The sequence below is a fragment of the Squalius cephalus genome (genome assembly GCF_949319135.1).
Source record: "Squalius cephalus genome assembly, chromosome: 13".
NCBI classification, from domain to species: Eukaryota; Metazoa; Chordata; class Actinopteri; order Cypriniformes; family Leuciscidae; genus Squalius; species Squalius cephalus.
In genome coordinates this window covers 14,517,120-14,540,257 of record NC_137134.1, presented here as the reverse complement: position 1 = coordinate 14,540,257, position 23,138 = coordinate 14,517,120, and the positions used below count along the sequence as shown (strand labels likewise).

Sequence of the window (23,138 nt, the reverse complement as noted above, 5' to 3'; positions counted from 1 at the left end):
TAAGTATGTTTACGGTTTGATGTGTTTTTTACAGTATTGTTCTGGTAACCACAGCTGCCAGTTTTTTTCCGTAAAAACAACGGGATTTTTTTTACAGTGTACAATGTACAGGTACCTCAATGCTGCTGTTTCCATTTGAGGTTAAGAAAACTGTGAGAATTGAGATAAACATATAAAGGTATTGACACTTGGTTCAGTTTAACATCCACTCTAGACAAAGGTGAGAGAAACAACCAGTGGAACATATTTCTGGTTTTGGTTTAGAGCCTCAGAGTTTTTCCACTGCAGCCGGCGGGCCTTTTTTGTGCGCTGAATACAATGATATATATTTAACAAAATATCAAATATATTTCTATATAACATATAAATGTAAAATAAAATGTATATATTACATGTTATATATCAGACTCTTAAATTTTCTAATTCATGAGATTATTTTTATATTACAAAAAAATAAATATTCTAAGAAAATATTACACTTTTGACAAAATGCATAATAATAATAATAATAATAATAATAATTGGGCATTAACCTTAGTAATCTACTACTAGTTAGCCATGCTGAGAAACCCAGGACAGAAAAGGTTTGTAATTGTACTTTGTCAAGCTCAAGTGGAAATGCATCTTGCCAAAAAACACACTAAATTATTGTTAAATACAAAAACTTTTTACAAGCTTTTTACAAATGCAATCTGAACCAGCGCAATAACTACACTTTAATATGTATTAATAACTAAAAGACCATGTTTAATGAGTCTTTTCCAAACCAATAATGGTAGAAATGTTCAAAAGCCTTTTTGTAGTCAAAAAGGGATGTAATATATTTCTAAATCATTTTTATTTTAGTAAAAAATGTGACAATTAGCACCAGTCTCCAGCGTCTGATATTACAATGTAAAAATGTTTATTCTTGACATTGAGTATATGAAGCACATGATATTTTAAGAACATGTTATATAATCAAACACAGATGCTGTCGCTTGCTGAATATCATCCACGTCACTGAACTGAAAGAGCAACAAAGAAAACTATATTAACATTCAGCTTTATATTAACATTAATCCAAACAAAAGGCTCTATGATTTGTTTGAATAACAGCTCAGCAAGAATTCTTAACAATTATCCAAACTTATAATGAATTTTACTAAAATTATTAATGATGGTTTCACATATTTGAGCTTATTGTGATGTTAGTCGGTTTGGATCATGAGGCTGATATATAACTCGTGTCTGAAGATCAGGATCATATTTTTCCAACCGTTCTGTTTTTTCAACAGCAAAAACTAAAAATGAGACAAGGAATTCAGATTTAATATTTACTCAAGGGTAGATCATTCTGTCTTAAATAGTCAAGATATACTGAAGACACATAAAAACCAAAATAGTCAAAAAAAAAAAAAAAATTATGAAAAACTTCACATTCCTGAGAAGAGCGTGATATTGATATTTTAAGGCTACAGAATATTTAATTTGCTTATTATGTATTTAATTAAAGAATATCTCACCGATCAGCACAATGAGCAGAAGCCCGTTCATCAGAGCAGATATGATGATAATAATCTGGCATTGTGTCTGATTCTGATCAATAAACTCCACCACTGTATGATTGTGACACTCAGTTAGTTGAGTTGATTCTGTAATGAAAGTGTTCAGAGATACAGTAATAAATGACTGACTTCAATATTTATATCATATTCATCTCTGTGTGTGCAAAATTATGTTGTTCATGAGTGTGTAAAAATCCTGAAGTAGTGCATAACCAATGTAATTATTCCCACTGATCATCAATATGTTTTGATCAATAGAGGAGTAAATGAACTCACCGGTGAAGTGCAGTCTGGTGCTGTTGCTGAGTTTTGGAGGTGAGCCTGTTTTTATACAGAAATAAACTCCTAATTCATCAGCAGTCACATTATTAATAACCAGACGATGTTTAAACTGCACTGAGTATTCAATCTGGTCTCACAGGATTCCGTGAAATGTACACGGGCCCTTAACTCAAAATCCGTGGAGCCATCACGGAATCGCCCCAAATTCCGTGATGCGGCCACGGATATTACTCCAACGCAAGTCAATGACACTGACCTTCCGTGGTCCACACACGGATACCCGTTTCAATGACGGAGTGCAGATCTCACTCAATCGACGTGCTTTCTCATTTGGAAACGCAACATTTGAAGTATTTGTGAACTTTTCCAACATCAAATGCCATAATGACGTTAACCTGACTGTTATTGAAGCTACTGCATTGTCCTGTCATCATAAAATTTCGTTTTGTTTCAGTTAGCCTAACCAAAGTCCCGTGATGGCACCACGGACCTCAACAACCTGACCTCACTCATGGACGTAATGTTGCTGGCTTGTTTAGGAACGTATAAGCTTTAGGTCGACTGTGTTGCAATGGCATAATTAACTTGACATTTTGTCTCGTCCTGTCGTCATAAAATCCAGTTTGATGGCGTTTTACACCTATTGCTCGCTTGGCTATAGTCAGATCTAAAATCTGTGGTAGGAGCACGGAGTGAGTCTGTGGTGAGACCACGGATAACTCCAACGCGCAAGTCAATGACACTCATCTTCCGTGGTCCACACACGGATACCCGTTTCAATGACAGAGAATAGATCTCACTCAATGGACGTGCTTTCTCATTTGGAAACACAACATTTTAAGTATTTATTTATTTTCCAACACCAAATACCATAAAGACTTTAACCTCTCTGTTATTGTAGCTATTGCATTGTCCTACCATCATAAAAATTCAGTCTGATTCTGTTAAGCCTAACTGAAGTCCCGTGATGGCACCACGGACCTCAACAACCTGACCTCACTCACTGGATGGTGTGATGTTGCTCACTTGTTTAGACACTTGAAAGCTTTATGTCGACTGTGTTGCAATTTTGTCTTGTCCTGTCATCATAAAATCCAGTTTGATGGCGTTTTACACCTATTGCTCGCTTGGCTATAGTCAGATCTAAAATCTGTGATAGGAGCACGGATTGAGTCTGTGGTGAGACCACGGATAACTCCAACGTTCGTGATATGGTCACGTAATTTAATCTATTGATTCGTGCCACGGACACGTTTATTTTGTAATTTTTCGTCTTTCGTGATCACAGCTCGATTATTTCTGCCTGTCGGCTGCAGCAGAGAAGCTGTTTAATCAACATTTATTCACGAGATCTTATCGTGGTTTATGTATTTTTTTTAACGTTATTATTTCGGTCTTATTGCCAGGGAAGCTGGATTGTTTAGCTGTTTATTGATATTTTTAAAATAATATTTTATTAGTAGGAAATCGCGCTGAAGAAGTCTCGTTCCACATCGCGATATTTGGCATCAGTTCACGTGTGTCAGCTGTTGGTAAGTAGCCTGGTAAATAAATACCTATTTAAATACGCTGTCCTAATAATGTGTGATATAATGTCTTTTCTGTTTGTCGATATTAATCTGCCAAATATATCTGCCATTTCCCCAGAGACTTTGCGTTTCATTGCTTTCTAATTCAAAATATATGATTAAACACTTCCTGTCACGTGACGTGCTATAGGCTTAGATATTCATATCAGATAAAAAATAGTACAATTAGTTCCAAAGTTGTATTTGTAGTAGAAGCACAGTAAAAACATCACTTACCATGCTTTTACCACAGTAACATTAGTTTTACTGTGATAAGTGTAGTAAAAAGACAGTAATCACAAAACTTACCATGCTTTTACCACACTATTGGTAGTTTTAATGTGATACTTATTGTAAATGCACAGCAACCACAACACTTGCCATGCTTTTACCACAGTAACCCTAGTTTTACTGTGATAGGGTGTGGTAAAAGGACAGTAACCACAAAACTTACCATGCTTTTACCTCTGTATTGATAGTTTTAAAGTGATATTTGTTGTAAATGCATATTAACCACAACACTTGCCATGCTTTTAATGCTTTATAATGTAACATCCAATATTTGTAAGGTAAATCAGTACTTTTTCCTTTAAATAATCCTATATATTATACATAATGATATTTTCTTTTCTCTTTTTTCAGCTGAAAAGACCAAAAGGGCCTTTCGGACTCAGTCAGCCCATTATTGTTTGAGGAGAAGTAAACGGAGGAGACGGACAGCTGCAAAGGCAAATATTCACAATGGTATGTATGTGTTGGTTTTAACCCTAAATCAAACATTTTATCAAGCATTTTGTTGTTTCTTAAAACTTTTCTCACAAAACCCATAGCCCAGTCAGTACAAACATAGTCTGAAAGTCTTAATAATTCACAAGATTTAACAAGTTGTCAAATTCGTATATGATACTCGTACATATTTGTATACTCGTACACAATCCTGCAGCTTTTACTCCTAGTGCTGTCATTGGCTACTGCCTCAATTCCTGTACATATTTATCGCGATATTTGTAAATCAGTTGAACTTATAAAATAAAAATGCTTTTAACATTTAATTATGCAACACTCTTTACAGAAAACATATCCCACGGTTATGGATAAACTCACAACATCATCATCAAGTCCTGTGCTGGGCACATTGGGCAACAAGTGTCCTCCAACGTATTCGATCCGTGGCCAAGTTCTCCACATCTTCCCATGGGACACTGACATTCTTCAGGTCTTCATGAAACATCTGTCTCCATGTCTTCCTTGGTCTTCCCTGTCTCCTGCATCCTCCTGGTGGTGTCCACTTCATCACTGTGTTTGGGTGGTGTTGTTTGGGCATGCGTAGGATGTGTCCAGCGAGGTGCACCCTTTGCTCTGTCTCAGTTTCTGAAAGTCTTCATGTGGAGTCCCCCTCCTCCTCAGGATCTCTTTGATATATGCAGAACCAATATTGAAAATAGTGATTTATCTTTTTCCATATTGTTAAAGCATTTTGTTTTCTCTTTTCAGCTTCATAAACTGTACTTGATTTCTGCCTAATGCCTTTATAAAAAAGGGTCAGTGCTCATCAGGTGTTTTGCTAAAGGACATATTTATTGCATAGTTACAATAAAAGTGACCAATAATCACAAGGATATAGAATGAAAGTTGAGAATGTAAAATGTTGTGCTTATGTTTTTGCCTATTTGTTCTTTAAAGCGACGAAACAAATGTATTTTCACATAACAAAGTTGAATCTCATCTTTTGGTTTGTAAATGTATAACTTCATCATAGCAATTTTTTGAACGTTAATGTATGTGTCACTAAAATAGATTGCCCCTGTATCTGGATATTTTAAATTAACTGATTTTTATACTGTTGTGCAGTAGTTTTGGCGCTACATTTGTTTGACATTAAATATTGGAATAAGCTTTCAAAATTGTGTCCATTCATTGTGCTTTTGTTACATTTATTTGAATATAATTGATATATCTTTGACTATACATACACTGTAAATGTTAGAAGCACTTTAGTAGGCCTACATGCAATTATCTTTAATTAAAATACTGCAAAACTACCCTGCTGTATGCCATTGCTTAGAAAAAAGTTTCTCTTTCAAATGTATTTATGCATCAGTCTAATCAGAAAGGCAAATTTGTGTCATTGATCATGTGAACTCGGTTTTGGATGGTAACCACACAAAGAGTCTTTTGTTTTTAAATATGAGTTTTATAATTTAATTAGAAATGATACATGTTTAACAGCCTAAATATTACATATTTAAGGTATCTATCCCTGCAGCCAGAACCAGAAGAGATCTGTCCTCATTTGCCATAAATGGGCATGTAAGTGTGACGCATCTGTTCAGCTGGGTTGTTATTGGCTGTGACTTTATCGCAGAGCTCGCTGTGATTGGACTATCGTTTAACCCATATAAAACGACGCTTCATGTTACAAAGTATGGTTTGGTGTTATTATTACGTTAGTTATACATTAAGCTAACTATAAAGTGTCTCTATGTTGTGAGAAATTACTCCTTTACCGAGATCCTAACCCTAACCCTAAGCATGTCTGCACATTTCAATGAACTACAGTACAATGCTTCCTGTTCCACTGATAGAATGACAGAGATATGTGGGTAATGTAGTTTAAAACGTTTAGTAATAAAACAATAAATGTTAAATAAATAATATATTTAATGGACAACTGGATATCTAAATTTGTTCATTGTGCAAACCTTTATGACATATATGAGGGACAGGCTGAAATTTTATATTTTACTGTGAGCACTTTAAAAATAACCTTTATGCCAGCTTTCCATATATGTCTGAAAACTGTGGCCAACATTATTTATTAAACATAGCATAAGTAGTTGTCCAGTTGATTTTCTCTTTGATACATTAACCGGACTTTGAGTTACAGTCATTTGAAATGTGCATTTGTTTTCTTTTCTTGGGGCCGTTGCTTGGCCCCTGGGGGTGGAAGGGCAGTATAATCTACACAGATCTACACACACTATTAATATTACACAAGGGTAATGCACCATTCAGTAAAACAACAAAAAAACAGTGCCAACATTTCCTTTTCACCCCCTCTGATTGCTGCTTATATGCCTGACATCAGTGATATATGCTTTCATTCGAAAATCAGTTGTAGATGTACTAGAATGATCAACATGGATCATCTTCAATTAAGTGTTAAGTATTTATAGCAAGATAGCCCACTGCAGCGTCTTCATGCAGGTGCATTCACTTCATTCACATAGCTTCCTTTTATTTCACTGCTAACTGGCATACATGCAAGTGCAGTATGTGCAACTTTTGTTGCATTGTTGTCCCAAATATCATTAACCAGATCTACATTTTTTATGTCCCAAGTAAAAGAATCATGGTCAAGTTATTAATTATATGTAGTTATTTTTAAATGAACCCTTGTATGGTGTTCGGGTCTGTTGGACCCGTTTTCATTTTTTATCAAAAGAAAAATTATACGATTAAGTATTTTTTCAACCTCAGACTCATTGGCCTTGGCTCATTTTCTGTGAAGAACATATATCAGAACACAGTTTCAATGACCACACACTGTACACCCTCCCTACACATTTATATTACACACAGGATGTTCGGTGGACCCGGGGCTAATAAAAGTGTGGAAATTTTTAGGTCCTGTTTACCTTTACTCTGTCCTCCTCCTGTCAGGGCTTGCTGTTATTGTGTGTGTGTGTGTGTGTGTGTGTGTGATTGTAAGTGTGAGAGAGCGTGAGTGCAAAAGTGAATTTTGTTTCTACCCCTGCCGTTCCCGCACAAGGCTGCAATTCTTAAATGTGATCTCACAAAGCTAAAGAGGAAATATTAACCATAAAGGCTGTTTATATTGCTTGTAATTGGGATGAAGTAAACATCTGTTGAGTATTTTAACACATATTTTTTGATTGTGTTGAATTAAAAACCCAAAAATGCAGCGGGTCCACCAGACCCACGAACACTGGCTGAATAACAAAAATATGAACACCACACAAGGGTAAAAATAAGAAATTAAAATTTTTCAAATAAAAATTTAGATTTACTGTACCAAACACCACTTTCAATACACAATAGTTACCATACTTTATTAAACACTTTATTGGAGGACAAAGCATAAAGTTGATAAAGTAGCATAAAGAAAAATGAGATTCAAGATAAATAAAAATGTGTCTTCAAAAATACATTAACATCATATGAATCCATTCACAGCTGCTGAAGCCACAAAACGAGTGCCAGATAATCATATTCAGTCACCTATGATACAGAAAACAGATTTGATATTGTGTTGGAAAATAATGATTCATTATCACAGCTAAACTGGTTTCTTGCTCTTCCCTGTACATGTCTCTATCGTGTTCGTGTTCTTCTTCCTCGTCTAAACAGTTTGTTCAGTTGAAGAACAGAAGATGTGATCACTGATGTGGTGTAGCTTTTTCTCAACCAGAGGAAGAAGTCTCAACATCCCACTGTCAGGCGTTCTCCAGTCCTGGTCTGAAAGTAAAACAAAAAACACAAACCATTCTCAAATGAAGTTGTTTAATGGACAGTCAGGTCAGCTTATGTTCTGCATGATTTAAAGCAGTGATGGTTTACTCTGGCCCTCAGCGTCCACTGTCCTGCAGGTTTAGCTCCGACCTCAAACCCTCCTGCCTATTGTCTAGAAGTAAACCTGAAGAATTTGGTTAAAATTTTCAGATGTGCTTGATTAGGGTTGGAGGTTGACTCTCAACCTCAAAAAGGAGAACGCAAAAGGGCCAGAGTTGCCTGTACCTTACATAAATTTACAAGGCAGCAGTCAGTACATGATATATTATACACACTGAAGTATTATATATATATATATATATAAATATATTGCAGCACATAATATAAGCTAAGCTAATATACCCATATCAACAGCAACCTATTTTAAAAGATTTTTAAGAAAGGCATGGTCTCTTTTGAGCCTTTGCCAGTGATGCTTGATTTCTTTCCAGACAACATACTCTTCTGTCAATTGTTTCAAGAGCTTCACTTGGTCAAAAACCAAGTGATAACCTGTACAATGTAAAATTGTCAACATCAAATTATGTACTACATTTTACAGCATTGTTTCAATACAATACATACCAATGGACTCGCGCACTTTTCTGTCTTTGGGCACCAGATGTTCCTTCCTCACCCGAAACAAAGGACTTATTCGATTAGCTTGCGTTGATATAAGGACTGGTCTTCCTTCTCAGCTGTAAAACAAGAAAGTCTCGACTTACTCTATGTGCAATTACTATTGTTCTTGAAACATAAATTAAGACAGTATTAAATAAGTTAATTTACCATATGATTCAGGAGAGAACATTTGATGAGTAAATATTGATTGCAATATTCTAGAAACTTCACCTGGGAAGGGCTGATCACGGCAAGATTCGCTTCGACTCACTAGTAGCTCTTGTAATGGTTGGCTCCTAAAAGAGCTGTTGAGTTTGATATTGTAGAGCTTTAAAAAAAGGGCTAAGTAATCCTGCAAAACAGAAAGGAAGGTAATTTTAATACATTACTTGCAAATAGTCAGTTTATAACTGTATGATATGTTTTCTGTAAAGAGTGTTGCATAATTAAATGTTAAAAGCATTTTTATTTTATAAGTTCACTGATATATGGGCATTTCTATGAATAAAAGTATGTCTTTAATAGCAAGCAATAATCATATGAAAATGATTTACATGCAAACGGGACAGTTATCAGCAGTGTAACTGATCTGATTATGACAAAATAATCAAGTAGCTGATGTCATGTGACAAGTCACATAAGCTTTTCCACTCTTGAAAAACAGAGGTAGGTTATGAGGTGTGGAGAGACATCATGTATCACTGGAACATGAACAGACGGGGACCAATTTGCAATTAATATCAACTTTCTGACAGTGTGTGTGACATCCGTCAACTTTCCAAGAAGTGGCGCAACTGATTTACAAATATCGCGATAAATATGTACAGGAATTGAGGCAGTAGCCAATGACAGCACTAGGAGTAAAAGCTGCAGGATTGTGTACGAGTATACAAATATGTACGAGTATCATATACGAATTTGACAACTTGTTAAATCTTGTGAATTATTAAGACTTTCAGACTATGTTTGTACTGACTGGGCTATGGGTTTTGTGAGAAAAGTTTTAAGAAACAACAAAATGCTTGATAAAATGTTTGATTTAGGGTTAAAACCAACACATACATACCATTGTGAATATTTGCCTTTGCAGCTGTCCGTCTCCTCCGTTTACTTCTCCTCAAACAATAATGGGCTGACTGAGTCCGAAAGGCCCTTTTGGTCTTTTCAGCTGAAAAAAGAGAAAAGAAAATATCATTATGTATAATATATAGGATTATTTAAAGGAAAAAGTACTGATTTACCTTACAAATATTGGATGTTACATTATAAAGCATTAAAAGCATGGCAAGTGTTGCGGTTAATATGCATTTACAACAAATATCACTTTAAAACTATCAATACAGAGGTAAAAGCATGGTAAGTTTTGTGGTTACTGTCCTTTTACCACACCCTATCACAGTAAAACTAGGGTTACTGTGGTAAAAGCATGGCAAGTGTTGTGGTTGCTGTGCATTTACAATAAGTATCACATTAAAACTACCAATAGTGTGGTAAAAGCATGGTAAGTTTTGTGATTACTGTCTTTTTACTACACTTATCACAGTAAAACTAATGTTACTGTGGTAAAAGCATGGTAAGTGATGTTTTTACTGTGCTTCTACTACAAATACAACTTTGGAACTAATTGTACTATTTTTTATCTGATATGAATATCTAAGCCTATAGCACGTCACGTGACAGGAAGTGTTTAATCATATATTTTGAATTAGAAAGCAATGAAACGCAAAGTCTCTGGGGAAATGGCAGATATATTTGGCAGATTAATATCGACAAACAGAAAAGACATTATATCACACATTATTAGGACAGCGTATTTAAATAGGTATTTATTTACCAGGCTACTTACCAACAGCTGACACACGTGAACTGATGCCAAATATCGCGATGTGTTTGGAACGAGACTTCTTCAGCGCGATTTCCTACTAATAAAATATTATTTTAAAAATATCAATAAACAGCTAAACAATCCAGCTTCCCTGGCAATAAGACCGAAATAATAACGTTAAAAAAAATACATAAACCACGATAAGATCTCGTGAATAAATGTTGATTAAACAGCTTCTCTGCTGCAGCCGACAGGCAGAAATAATCGAGCTGTGATCACGAAAGACGAAAAATTACAAAATAAACGTGTCCGTGGCACGAATCAATAGATTAAATTACGTGACCATATCACGAACGTTGGAGTTATCCGTGGTCTCACCACAGACTCAATCCGTGCTCCTATCACAGATTTTAGATCTGACTATAGCCAAGCGAGCAATAGGTGTAAAACGCCATCAAACTGGATTTTATGATGACAGGACAAGACAAAATTGCAACACAGTCGACATAAAGCTTTCAAGTGTCTAAACAAGTGAGCAACATCACACCATCCAGTGAGTGAGGTCAGGTTGTTGAGGTCCGTGGTGCCATCACGGGACTTCAGTTAGGCTTAACAGAATCAGACTGAATTTTTATGATGGTAGGACAATGCAATAGCTACAATAACAGAGAGGTTAAAGTCTTTATGGTATTTGGTGTTGGAAAATAAATAAATACTTAAAATGTTGTGTTTCCAAATGAGAAAGCACGTCCATTGAGTGAGATCTATTCTCTGTCATTGAAACGGGTATCCGTGTGTGGACCACGGAAGATGAGTGTCATTGACTTGCGCGTTGGAGTTATCCGTGGTCTCACCACAGACTCACTCCGTGCTCCTACCACAGATTTTAGATCTGACTATAGCCAAGCGAGCAATAGGTGTAAAACGCCATCAAACTGGATTTTATGACGACAGGACGAGACAAAATGTCAAGTTAATTATGCCATTGCAACACAGTCGACCTAAAGCTTATACGTTCCTAAACAAGCCAGCAACATTACGTCCATGAGTGAGGTCAGGTTGTTGAGGTCCGTGGTGCCATCACGGGACTTTGGTTAGGCTAACTGAAACAAAACGAAATTTTATGATGACAGGACAATGCAGTAGCTTCAATAACAGTCAGGTTAACGTCATTATGGCATTTGATGTTGGAAAAGTTCACAAATACTTCAAATGTTGCGTTTCCAAATGAGAAAGCACGTCGATTGAGTGAGATCTGCACTCCGTCATTGAAACGGGTATCCGTGTGTGGACCACGGAAGGTCAGTGTCATTGACTTGCGTTGGAGTAATATCCGTGGCCGCATCACGGAATTTGGGGCGATTCCGTGATGGCTCCACGGATTTTGAGTTAAGGGCCCGTGTACATTTCACGGAATCCTGTGAGACCAGGTTGGAGTATTTCTTTCTGAATGCATTATTTGAGTAAAACGGTGATATTGGTGTTGGGAATGATCGTAGAATCACTGTTGGAGGATCTGGTGTTTTCAGTAAAATCCAATAAACCTCATTTTCATCAAGATCACAGTTTATGGTCACATTTGATCCCAAATCAGTGAGTTGATCTGAGACTGCAGCTCCACAACAGATTAACACATCTATAAGATAAAAATAAACATGCATCAAATTCAAACCTTTTAGTTTAAGTTTAAGTTTGTAAAATGCATATAAATATATTGATATGTAAAACTCACAGAGCTGAAGCTGAATGATCTTCATGTTGTCGAGATTAAAACACTTCAGAATGATTCTGTTTCTCTCCACACAACATTAAGATGAATCTACTGCAGCTCTGAAGAAAACACAGGAAGACAAAAACCTTCCACATCAAGCAGAGGAAGTCTAAAACTCTGACCACAACATCTAATGCCCTTATTACCATCCCCACGTTATTAATAAAAAAACATTTTTTGTTTTTATAACCACTGTTTTCATGAGGTATTTGAGCTGGTTTGATCTTGAACACATTAACTTGACGTGTGTTTCATTAAAGGTGTATTCAGTAGTTCGATTCTAATTTAAATCAAAATAAATTGTGAAGAGTCATCTGACATAAGATGAAGACTGTAAACATAGTTTTCTATAAAAAAAAAGTTTTTTGAAATGATGTGAACCGCTGTGTTTTACTGTTCATCAGAGAGATCCTCACGCTCATAAAGTGCTGAATTGATGACATATTTTTGTAGGTCAACCCAGAAGTTCGCATCACTCTGGTTCCTTCGACAAAAAGCCAATAGGATTTTCCCATTGTCTTACTGCAGAAAAATAAGCTCTGGGACCAATTAAAGTTTATGTTTATCATGATAATCTTCAGAAATGAACACACCTTTCATGAATTTTGAAACCTTGGTAAATCACTAGAAGTAAATACTAAATAGCTAAAGTTAAGCTATAAACTTTAACATCACCAACATCTGGATTACATAAAATACATAATCTCTGCAAGACTGCAACACTTTATTGGTTGCCACCTCTGTAGATACATTACTATTGTTGTTTGGTGATGTAAAGCCCAAATTCTTACAAATAAGGAAATTAATTATTGTGTAGTAGACTGTTCTTTAAAACTCACTAGTATCAGTGTAAAACTCAGAGACGAGCTGATCCAGTGCAGTGTTTAACAAAATCGTGGTCTCAGTAACTAAAGTACACAAGAGTCAGTGAAACGACTGGCTGCAGAGAAACATTCACTAAAACACCTGATTCTAGATCTGTGGCTGCAAACACACATCTTCAAGGTCGATTCTGTGGAGTGACTCAGGAGGCCTGTCTCATAAAGTCTGTTGAACAAACACACAGTTACAGAGTTGCTTTGCAAACGCTACATGTCTTAGACCAGTTTCAGTCTCATAATGCTCACTAACTATAAATGTTCTCTGTCATCTCTGGATTAATTTGAGAAATAATCTCAGGATATTGTGACGTTTACAGTGAACAACCAAACACATGACACCAAGAGAGTAACAGCTGCCATCCAGTGGTGAGAGCAGAGATCTCCAGTGTGTGGATCAAGTGGAGAGTTACAGTTTTCAGACGGCAGTAGAGAACTGAAATGTCTACTTTACAGTTGTGCATTCATTAGAAATTCAACTATTTAAAAAAATGCATCTTATTGATCTTATTATGAACTATTATTTCATCTTTGTGTTTTATTTTTGGACATTTGACATTTTGCACCTCGTCATTTTTAACCTGTTAAAATTTAGAATAGATCTATATGCAGATATGCATATAGTAGATATGATGACATAATAAAAGCTTCTGAAAATGAATACAATTTAAATTACCATATTTTCATTTAATACACATGTGTAAATACATCCATGTGCATTTATATATAAATGTATTATTAATTTAATGAATATAACTGTTCATATTTGAAAGTGCTGAACAGAGTGATACATTTTTAATATGAGAATAAATGTAATTTGGTTATATTATATGTGTATTTTATCTTATTTAACCATAATCATGATAATTTGCAATGTAACTGCTGCGTCTTCCGCACGTAAACCACACATGGGACTAATTAAACTCAATAATAATGCTGGGGCCTGAACTCCTTTTCACTGCATTTCATTCAGTCACTCCCCTTGCAGTCCTGTGCAGAAGGGCTATGCTCACTGACAGCTGGGTACATTTCCCTCTCCACTTCCTGTAAAGTGACGTATCGATGCTTCCTTATTTCCTATGGTGTTCGTAATGCCGATCAGACTGAACATGTACCGACCGAGGACCAAGGCGGAGCCGTTGGAGTCGAAGGGGTGGAGAGACTGAGGGCAGTGGATGGCTCGTAAGTTCGTAGCGCAGGCAGGGTGACGGCTGACCAAGGTGGAGCCGGAGGGACGAGGGTCTCTGATGGAGCCGAGGGAGGGAGGAGCCAAGGTGAAGCCGACTGGTCGACACACCATGTTCGTTCATTGATCAGAGGAGAACTGTCCCACCGACTGAGCCGGGTTTCTCCCAAGGTTTTTCCTCCATTCTGTCTCCTGATGGAGTTCTTGCCACTGTCGCCTCTGGGTGCTTAGTTCTTGGGGACACTAAATATTCAACAATGTTATTGATCTGACTGTACTGACGCTGTTGTATGAGAACTCAACTGAGCTGGACGATAACACAATTTTTTGCAAAACTGCTTTATAGATGAAATTAACTAATTTACTAATTTAACTAATTAAATAATAGATGATCTTCACAACGGAACTGAATCAACACTGAACTGACTTTAGCTGAATATCTCTATCACTGTTTTATGTACAATACTTTTTTTTTTTTTTATATATTCTTCAACTCCATCTTCCTGGTCTTGTCAATTCAATTTCTCACTATACAGCTTAAAGCTTCCCCTCAATTTCCATCTCTTTAAATTTTAAGTCCTACATTTTCCAAACAACAGAAATTATCGCAGACTCTTCCATATGTCAACAAAGCATGTGCGTCCTTGGATGACACCAGACGCAAGTGACGCAAGCTAGCTAAAGATATGCTTTACCTTTTTTTTTCTTTTTAGTTTTTTTTTTTGTTGCTAACTTTTATTTTGAGTGAAAACATGTTTTGTTTTATATTTGTATGACTTATGACTGTTACAGTAGGTCTTCCAAAAAAAATGGAGAAAAGAGTGACCCACAGGTGCCAGTTCTACTTCCCTTGTAATGCTTTTATCGACTGTGGATTGATAGATTGCTTTAATCAATAGAATTATCACACCAAACTGCTTTAAGTTAATTTGGTTACTTAAGAATCTTTACAGAATTTTTAAAACTCCACAGCCAGTTTCAGATACGTTAGAAACTTACAACTTAAGCACTTTGTTTCAGTTACAGAAACAACACATTTGCCACAACTGAACCTGCCGACACTGCCGCAATGTTGAACTGAAACCAAACCATTCTTAACTCAAACATTTTGTGTAGTTTGTTTCAGCCCATTATCTGAGATGTTCTCAGAGTCCCACATCTGCTTTGATCAGGATGTGATCACCCTAAAATGTGAGGACACTATTATAAATCAGGCTCTTTCAGTTGATGTGGCTATTTATTTTATTTTGCTTAATCTGTTTATGAAACTTTTACAACATGATACATGTACAAGAAAACAGTGAAATATATTATTCCCATCCCATCCTACCCATAACCCCAAACACAAAGAAAGAAAACACAGTGAATACATTTGAATTGAATGAGGCTGTGTTGTGCACAGATAGAAGATGTAGGGATGCAGCCCTTTTGTGTAGGGCTACTTCAAGAATATGATTCGGAAGGTCAGGAAATGAATTTTTAAGTTTTGGAGTTGTAAATATCTATATAAAAAAGTACATTAGAAAGGGAGAATTTTTGCATCAGCTGTGTGAAACTGGGAAAAATATGATCAATACAGATATCATTGACAACCAAAATCCCTGCTCTCTGCCATGTATTAAATGCTTTGTCATTAGGTGAAGGGGGAACTAGAGGCTTACAATTAATTAGTGAAATGAATCACCAGCAAATGCTGAAGGCCGAAATGAGCTCTAATATGGGACCATATTCGTAATGATTGCCGGACGATGAGATTACCATAAGGACAGTGCGAGACTGCAGACTGGGGAACAGGAACCCTCTTCAACACTAACCCAAGCCGGTACCCAATCGCAGAGCCCAAAATGACTCTGAAACCAGAATAATGTATTTGCTGCCCAGAAGTAAAATAAAAAATTAGGAAGGGAAAGCCCACCCAAAAGCTTTGGTTTCTGAAGGATTTCCCTGTGAATTCTGATAGGCCCTTTGTTCCAAATAAAAGATGTTGATTTAGAGTCTTATAAAGGATTCAAGTATGAAAATTGGAAACAAAATCTAGGTAACCGTTCATCTTCACTGCATTCATGTCTGGCTATAGCAGGCCAAAAACAATTACATATCTACCGCCAGAGTCAACTAAAGTTTGTGAAGGAGAAAACTGAACGCACCAGTTGATTATGATTTCCACACCTCTAGATTTGCTCAAAATATCTGAATGAAATACTTGTCCAGTCCATTTCTTGCATGCGAACTCTGACTTGATCTGAGTTTTTTAAGTTGGTCTCCTGCAAAAAGCCAATATGAGTATTGTGACAATACCTTGCTGTTCGGACTATTGATACACCCGGATACAGGGCCGGAGTGGGGCCACTTTTCAGCCCGGGAGTTTCAGGCCCAAGACCGGCCCACTTTTTCCATGGTGGAATTCCAAATTAGCACTTTTTTTAAATTGGATAAATGAAGCAACAGTTCAGCTCGTACTATTGTGTAGTTTTTATTAATACCATGGGTTAACAAATAGTGTAAAGGTTAAATAATAATTCACTTAGACTTTATAAGAAGCAATTGCGACTTTATTTCACACAATTCTGACTTAATATTTCGCAATTCTGACTTTATAAGCAATTGCGACTTTATTTCACGCAGTTCTGACACTTTATATCGTGCGATTCTGACTTTATAAGAAGCAATTGCGACTTTATATCGTGCGATTCTGACTTTATAAGAAGCAATTGTGACTTTATTTCACACAATTCTGACTTTATATCTCGCAATTCTGACTTTATAGCACACAATTGCGACTTTATTTCACACAATTCTGACTTTATATCTCGCAGTTCTGACTTTATAGCACACAATTGCGACTTTATATCACGCAATTCTGACTTTATATCTCGCAATTCTGACTTTATAACACACAATTGCGACTTTATATCACGCAATTCTGACTCTATATCACGCAATTCTGACTCCAAAACTCGCAATTCTGACTTTATAACACGCAATTGCGACTTTATTTCAGGCAATTCTGACTTTATATCTCGCAATTCTGATAAATAAAGTCAGAATTGCGAGATAAAAAGTCGCAATTATCTTTTAAAATGTTTTATTCTGTGGCGGAAACAAAGCTTCCATACCTCCTGGCCTCTTCCTCCCATCCATCCTCCCTGACGCGTACCGTTACGGCCGGCCCAGCTATCAGTAGGCGCAGGCGGTGTTCTCAGGTAGCCTCAGGTAACGTCTCAGGTAACGTTCTCAGGTAGCCTACCTGAGAACGTTTTGGAAAAGACGGGCTATGGACCCAACCAACTCTATAGGAGGGGAGAACTCCCTCACATGGTACAACCCATGCAGAGTGCTGCGCGCTGCGGTGTCAGAATGTGGAACGCTAGTAGCCTAATCTAACTAATGTGACATTGAAATGTGAAGAGAAAAAAAAAAAAAAAGAAAAGAAAAGAAAAAATTCCTCGACCGGCCCAAAAGTGAAGCGGCCCACCGGGAATTCTCCCGATTCTCCCGATTACCCACTCCGGGCCTGCCCGGATATCATAAACACTCTTTTCATTTGTGTGTGTATGACAAACATCCTGGTGCTCAGAGTTTCCACATCAACACCACACCTTAGTCAATGAAACCTGTCATACTGGCGTCAGGTCAACTCAGGTAATACTGATTAAAATTAAACTGAATGCCTCCTGTGTGTTTCAGAAACTGCATGATGACAACAGGCAAGCATTTTTTCCCATATACTACAAAAAATCTAATTCTATAATATAATGCAAAAGAATATGTCAAAAAGAAGAGAAATGCAAACCTGGCATTCAGGTTTGTGACACCCTGTCATGACAAACGTTTAACCAGTTCAACGGGACCACAAACTGCACAATCAACAGGTACATCAACACTGAGTCACATTTATATAAAACAAATCATGGTGTTAATTTTACCCCTTTTCCTTGGTTGGAATATTACTTCATCAAACTTTTTTGTTTTTAAATTGTGTGTAAACATGTATGTCTGTAATTTAATGTTAGCAATGCTTTGGCGATGTAAAGCTTTAGGCTAATAAAGCCACTTGAATCTTAAATCTATAACAGTAGTGTGTGTGTGTGTGTGTAGGTGTAGATGTAGGTGTGCCAATGAATTAAAAAAGTTCAACTGAATTGAAACAGGCAACACACATCCAAACCTACATGCTGATTAAACAAGCAAAGATCGAACAAGGCTGTGAGTTTGGGACTTTTGCTTTCTCTCTTGGTCAAAATAAAGATGTTACTAGTTATAATATAAATATATTTTTTTAAAACACAAAACACACTGTACTTGTTCCAATAACCAGCTCATCTAGTCTGACAACTAGTTTCTCCTCCCATCAGAGAATATCAGAGAATCAGTCTCTCAGCACTTGTTCAATCCGTCAGGATGAAAACAAGAGAGAGGAACTGTGAGGAAGATCTTTCTGAATTGAGACCAAATATGAAAGAGAAAACAGGTAATTTATTGTTGTAAATAAACTGTTTGTTTATTCATTTTTGAAACCCATTTGAAAAATCCAGGCTGTATTTCCCTGTTGTTTTCAATTCCCTCTCTTTCTTTTTTCCCTGTAGGTCAGAATGAGGATGTTGTTGGAAGCTCTGCAATCTTTTTTTTTTTTTTTTTTTTTCAGTGAAAAAACAAACAAACCTTAAGTCAAAAATGTTTTAAAGACACAATGGCAGGAATATATGAGACATCAGTCGGATAAATGTTTCACTTAAGGATCAGGATCCAGAAAACAACATTTTCTCAGAGGAGTTTAAGAGAGAACCTTCAATCTCTTTCTCATGTAAGTCTGAATACATTTACTCAATTCATTCACTGCTGTTCATTTCACTCATAGGATCTAATGTCACATTAGACGACTATAGCAACCTGCTGAAAAGACCAGCTCAGCTTATTTTTATTATTATGTACATTACTTGATTATTTTTTCAGTGAAACTAACACTGTAAAAAGTGAATAGTTGGATCAACTTAAAAAAATTACTTAAATTGGTAACACCTAAAGAAATTAAGTTTTCTCAACTTAAATTATCACGTTTTTCACGATAAAACATGATAATTTAAGTCGAGAAAACGTAATTTCTTTAGGTGTTACCAATTTAAGTAATTTTTTAAAATTGATCCAACTATTCACTTTTTACAGGGTAGCCCAATACTCAGTCTAGCTTTTTTCATGTCTTTTATTGATGATCTTAAAGGGATAGTTGACCCAAAAATGAAAATGTTGTCATCACTTACCCTCAAGTTGTTCTAAACCTGTATGAGTTTCTTTCTTCTGTTGATCATAGGGAGATATGTTGAAGAATGTTGGTAATCCGACAATCGACGGTAGCCATTGACTTCCATAATAGGAAAAAAATACAATGGAAGTCAATGGCTACCGTCAACTGTTTGATTACCAACATTCTTCAACATATCTTCCTGTGATCAACAGAAGAAAGAAACTGAGACAGGTTTAGAACAACTTGAGGGTAAGTAAATGATGACAACTTTTGGGAGATGTTAATTCTCAAAATTTAAGAAAGATTAACGAATATCTGCGCATGTCTGATCATTCACGTGATTACTGTCGACGTCACTTATACGTCTGATGTCATACGTAGAACGCATGCCGTACGGAAGCTGACGAGCTACAATACATTCTGTTCAAAAAGTAGCATTTCAATTAAATTTAGGAAATATTTTTATACAATATAGTCAAATAAAACATATATTGATAATATTAGGCCACCATGATGATCAGGTATGTGAATGAAATGCTGTTTGGACAAACACGAGTCATACTTCTAAACAATGAGCGTCTGGTTAGCTTGTTGCTCGTGTTCGTGTTTGGCCTACATGTGTTTTGATTGTCAAATGCTTTATATCAAATGTAATTAAAAGGGAAATCTCTTAAGTGTTGTTAATACATTAAACATGAATTGGTTCATTAATTATAAGTTTTTTTTTTCTGCATGGTTTATCTGCTGTAACTATAATTTTGATTTAGTTGTTAGCATTTTGCATTGTCTTCTTGGTAGCTTTAGTTAATAGTAGATTGTGTAGGTTTACAGTGAATTCAATGTTTTAGCAGAAGGGTTACGGTCAACTACAGATTCTTCATTCACTGCATGTGTAGCGCTATGTTTTCTCACTGACACGTGCCCAACTAAACTCTGGCTCAAAGAAAACCAAATCTAATTTAAAATACTAACAAAAAATAATTATTTAACCTCAAAATTGTTCAAATGGATAACCTGATAAATATGGATGTTCTAATCAAATGTTTAGATTTATAAGTAACTTTTGTATTGCTAAAAAAAAGATGACATTTCGAGCTACATGCTCTTCATAAGACTTTTGGCTGATGTTTCAGATTTGTTATTATTGTTTGTGTATGCAAGCTTTGTACAATTGTTTAAAAAGCTGCTCTACTTCTATTTCTGTTTGCAGATGCTGCTTCATCTGCGTATTTTCACTGCTGATACGTGAAGGTGAACACAAAACAAAAAGATGCCACATGCCACATGTATAAATGAATAAATTGTGTGTTTACAGTTTATGTTGTTTCAGTGTCTCTGCAGGAAACAGTAGAGGCTGTTATTGGTGGTTCTGTTCTCCTGCCGTGTTCTTCCACTAAACATGATCTTAAACTTGAAGACATTAATGTGTTTTGGAGACACAACGGCAGCAAGATTGTGTATGATATAGTCAAGGGTGCAGATACAATATCAGAACAAGAACATCAGTACAAGAACAGAGCCAAAACTTTCCCATTAGAGTACGAGAGAGGAAACTTCTCCATCAAACTCAACAATCTTCAATACGCTGATGCAGGAAAATACATCTGCTATAACACACACACATCTGAACTTCAGACTGTACAGCTGATCATCATCGGTGTGTGAAACATTGTTAAAAATATTAATAAAAATGTGTCATTCACTAGTAATGTTTGAATAAGAATTATAGATGGATCTGTTGTCTTTAACACAGTTCAGTAATGTTGTTTTTCTTCACTTTTTTGTTGCAGAATCACCAGCAATTAATCAAGGAAACCAAAGAGTGACATCATCACATTTACTCTGGGTTACCATTGTATTATCTGTAGTATTATACTTATAGCCAGTTTTATCATATTTTTCTTATAGAAAAATAATTGTATCTGCCCTTTTCCCTTCGGAAGAACAAAGAACAGAGACAGAAATTGTGTAAATGTTTACCAGAACATAGATCCGCTGTGCAGATCTGCAGACTGAAGTCAGAAGAGCACAACAAGAATCTTTATGTGTCTGCTCTACTCTAGTCTGATAGGCTGGGATCTACAAGTTATAATGTATTATGTTAGAGCTTCATGAGGATGTAAAATGATGCTGCCTAGAGACTTCAGTATTCTCAGATATGCAGAGGACCAAATAACCTTGTGTCTCATTGTATGTGGATGATCTTTATGTTCAAGACCCAATAAACTGTGTGGATGAAACAGCGTTTGGATCATTTGCGTGTTGCAAGTTGCATGATTTTCACTAAAAGTAAATATTTTCTCATAAATGACTCAATCAAACAAATCCCATTAGGTGCATTTCCTTTTCAATATGACTCTCGCATGGTTTCTGTTAAAGTCCCCCTGTGGTGAAAATCAAGCTTTTAATGTTGTTTATATGTCTATGTGGTGTTTTTAATGTGCTTTAAGACCAAACGTGCATATAAGTCAACACCATTGCTGGGTATTTTCTTCTGAAAACTACAGTGAACCATCACAGTGAAGAATCATTAACTGCTGTGAATCAGGAGAGTTGCGAGAGAAGCCAGGTTATCCTGCTATTATTTTTTGATGATATGAAAAATCGGGTAGATTTAGCAATATAGCGGGTGTATGATGTATATTACAATATTATGCCTTTTTCCTCTGACATTCTGAGTTGTTTAAAGCATTTCTGATGATTGTTAGAAGACAGACTGAGATGGTGAATGGGAACATAGTTTCTGTAACATTAGCAACACATTATTAGCTGTTTGGTAACATAGTCAAGCAAAAGGCTAATCATATTAATTACCATTATGTGTCCAACGTTGTAAAGAGTGATACCTTTGTGCAGCGTTTACCTCAGTAAGTTGGTCGAGTGAATCTGTGAGCTGGTGTGAGTGTAGGCGGGGCCAATCAGCATATTCATGGATCTGTGTATACTAAATGAGGCAAGGGAGTTACATTCGAGATATTTTAAGGCGTGAAGATATTTTTTTCACAGGAAAAATAAACAGCAAAGTTGTGCACATCGAGGGCACATATCGAACCGCAAAGGAGGCGCTCGTGAGCACCCTTCTGAAACCTAAAGGGCCCTATTTTAACAATCTAAGTGCATGGTCTAAAGCGCAAGGAGCAAATGCACTTAGGGCGTTTATCAGAGTTTACCTCCAGAGTCTGAATCTACTTTTGCTAGTTCAACGATGGAAAAAATGGTCGGTGCGCCCAGCGCATGGTCTAAAAGGGTTGTCCCTATTCTGAGTAATGAGTAATGGGTGTGTTTTGGGCGTAATGTGCAATAAACCAATCAGAATCTCATCTCCCATTTCCTTTAAAAGCCAGTTGCGCTTGCACCATGGCGGATTCGCTATTTACATGGCGGAATTTGCAAACGGAAAGAACGTCTCTAGCAACGAGCCAACAATGCGTCTGAACACACCTCGTTTTCAGACCATGGGCGCAAATGCATTTGCTATTTAAACAACGTGGCGCAGGACATGAAAATGATAACTGCATCAGGCTGAAACTAGCAAAAAAAACGTACTCGGTTACTGACGTAACCTCGGTTCTCTCTAGAAGAGGGAACGAGTACTGCGTAAGATATCTTACGCTCGGGGAAAATCCTTTTTCCGCGAGATATTGAAGCCAAAAATTATCCTTAATTTTGTAATAATGCAAAACGCGTTGCGGCAGCATACAGACAT

The 23,138-nt window shown here is 36.4% G+C and overlaps 2 protein-coding genes and 1 long non-coding RNA gene across 4 annotated transcripts in view; 2 read left to right on the top strand and 1 right to left on the bottom strand.

Moving 5' to 3' along the window:
- LOC307169592 (sodium channel regulatory subunit beta-4-like) overlaps positions 1 to 23,138 on the top strand; it is a gene marked incomplete at its 5' end in the record, with an annotated part of 199,970 nt that overhangs the window by 98,662 nt on the left and 78,170 nt on the right. The window lies entirely within an intron of this gene.
- Positions 7,447 to 17,746, bottom strand: LOC307169405. The gene is made up of 7 exons (XR_013823116.1): positions 17,307 to 17,746; positions 12,088 to 12,185; positions 10,377 to 11,991; positions 9,597 to 9,698; positions 8,762 to 8,882; positions 8,495 to 8,607; positions 7,447 to 7,876 (listed from the first exon to the last, which is right to left on the bottom strand). It is a non-coding gene; the product is annotated as an uncharacterized lncRNA (long non-coding RNA).
- LOC307169381 (uncharacterized protein) overlaps positions 18,580 to 23,138 on the top strand; it is a 301,523-nt gene continuing 296,964 nt past the window's right edge. The window contains exons 1-5 of one of the 2 annotated variants that reach the window (XR_013823107.1): positions 18,580 to 18,661; positions 18,777 to 18,994; positions 20,643 to 20,683; positions 20,763 to 21,089; positions 21,223 to 21,678. The gene's annotated coding sequence lies outside the window, so the exon portion shown is untranslated. Of the gene's footprint in view, positions 18,662 to 18,776; positions 18,995 to 20,642; positions 20,684 to 20,762; positions 21,090 to 21,222; positions 21,679 to 23,138 lie in introns of those variants that run through there. The other variant, XR_013823103.1, reaches the window with a different exon arrangement.